Here is a 2479-nt window from a genome sequence, read left to right on the forward strand (position 1 = left end):
AATAAAATAAATAACAAACATTTCAAGCACTGTGTACGCTTTCCATGAAAACGTGATGCATGGTGTGTTTTATAAGCCTCAGTATCTCCAGGCCATATTTTCAGTAGAACTTTGTTCCATGTAAGTAGGCAGAGACTCACTGCCAATGTTTTGCAAAGTGTTAGACAGTAAATTCTTCCTTTATGAAACCAACAATGACCAAAAAAAACCCCAACAACAACCATACAAGCCCATGTAGACATTCTTGGGCAAAAAAGTGAGCTAAACAGTGATAGCAATTTTGAACAAGACTCAGGGGATGTTTAAAAATAAATTAAAATTACAATATCTGCAGATGAAACCGGAGAAACCGAATGTGCTACAATCTCACGACAAGCACTCAGCAAATTAAAGTCATAAAGGGCTGCTGCAGATACCGACGCAGCTTAGATTAGGAGGATTTCAGCAGTAAGCATAAGAGTTTGTTTGTTTCTATAAAAGAAAATGTAATTTTTTGAAACGGGAAGTCGGTACAAGCTGTACGAAATGATGGACTGCAAATTTGATTGCCGGTAATAAAGAAAGCAAGTCTGTGAGAGGGCTATATTTTTAGCACCTTACACAAGCAGCACAGGGGCAGGACGCAATTCACTGGAGCTGTAATAGTTCCCCTCTTCCCCTTTCTCAACCATGAGTTTATATGCTGCATACCAAAAACACAGCTATTGCTTTCAAGATATGTCCTCTGGTTGTTCTCCGTGAGAGAGATTAAATATAAGCAATCAAGACAGGTATTGCATCATGAAACAGTAGAATGTTGTTTTGCAGCTCACATTCCAGCTAATTAGAATCTCATTTGATTCCCAATGATTATGGACCTCACTCTCCACTCAGAGGTGAAATCACTCTTCAGGCCTGCAAAGGAAAACCGTGAGTTGATTCATTCAGATGGTGCCAGACAAGACATCCTCAAAGGATTGGCAGGAGGCTTCCTAGCAAATACTGTCTCAGCAGGGAACAGCAGGCCCAATTGCCATCACCAGGGCCTTTTTTTTTTTTAGCAGGAAAGCCCAGGAACGCAGTTCCGGCTGACTTGGCATCAGAGGTATGGCCTAATATGCAAATGAGTTCCTGCTGGGCTTTCCCCACAAAAAGCCCTGTGTGGAAAACAATGGTGACACCAGGGGTGTGTGGCCTAATATGCAAATGAGTTCCTGCTGGACTTTCCCCACAAAAAAGCCCTGTGTGGAAACAATGGTGACATCAAGGAATGTGGCCGATATGCAAATGAGTTCCTGATGGGCTTTTTCTACCAAAAAAACAACCCCTGGCCATCACAATTATTTTCACAGTGGTAAAGCCAGTTGGTTATTCCATTGGACCATTGCCACTTAACTGTTGATTCCTTCCCTAAGTCTCAGGGGGTAACAAAAGAAAGGAACCCATGCATTTATTAGGGTACTTTGAGGATCATATGAAGTTTTATAGACTAGTGCTGGCATTAACCAGTGGGGCTAGTGCGGTATAGGTCAAGGCGCTCTACAGCAGATGAAGCTTGAGGTAGCCATAGATAGAGCCAAGAGTATGAAGAGCCAACTAATTCTAGTTTTGTCCCCATTTTGCCTTGCAACACTGCAAAAAATGATGCTGCCTTTACAATAAATTGCATGAACATTTCTCTAATTGTATAAGAGGAAAATTCAGATCCTTACCCAATCTCTCTTCTTGCTACTGTGGTTGCAATGATGGTAAAAATAGCAAATGCTGGGGAGAAACTGTAACACATCCTCTTCTTTCCTACAGTTTACTACTCAGAACACTAATGGGGGGAAAAGTAAGGTTTATGAGACAAAGAAGCGAGCTTTATGAGCACTGTAGGTCTGAATCTGGTTCAGAATTCATGGAAACTCTAGAACATGAAGGGAAGGGGTGATCAGAGAGGTAGGGAGACGGAGGGAAGTGTGTATGTGAGAGAGAGAGAAAGAGAGTGAGAGTGAGAGAGAGCTTTTCTTTTGCCCAGCTGATCAGTGGAAAAGCATGAGAGAGGAAAAATGAAGAATGGACATGTTCTTCTCTTGCATGGATGTACCGGCCAAGCCAGAGACAAATTTAGACTCATAATCCTCACATTCGTATTGAATGTCAGCAGCCCTCCTAGTAATAATCTAATAATTGCAATGCTATATTAGCCCAAGATCAAACACAAAAGCTTGCCTATCGGCAAATGAAACCTGCAGGTTTGCAAAGAACAGGGTATGTCTTCCTTTCTTGATCGCCTGTCTCTGAACACAAGAAGCAGGTAATTATCTGGCGGAGCATTTTGTCACCTTTTAAAGAGACCCCTGTATGTTAACAAGATGCCACAGAGCCATTTTTTAATATATATACCAAGGAAGTTTAACAAGATGTTTTCAAGGGATCCTGAGACAAACTGGGCAGGCATTGTACAGGGCCTTTGCGGTCTAGCTTTGTCATTATTCATCCTCATTACCGGAAAGGT

This window comes from Heteronotia binoei, unplaced genomic scaffold, assembly GCF_032191835.1.
Source record: "Heteronotia binoei isolate CCM8104 ecotype False Entrance Well unplaced genomic scaffold, APGP_CSIRO_Hbin_v1 ptg000972l, whole genome shotgun sequence".
Classification (NCBI taxonomy): Eukaryota; Metazoa; Chordata; class Lepidosauria; order Squamata; family Gekkonidae; genus Heteronotia; species Heteronotia binoei.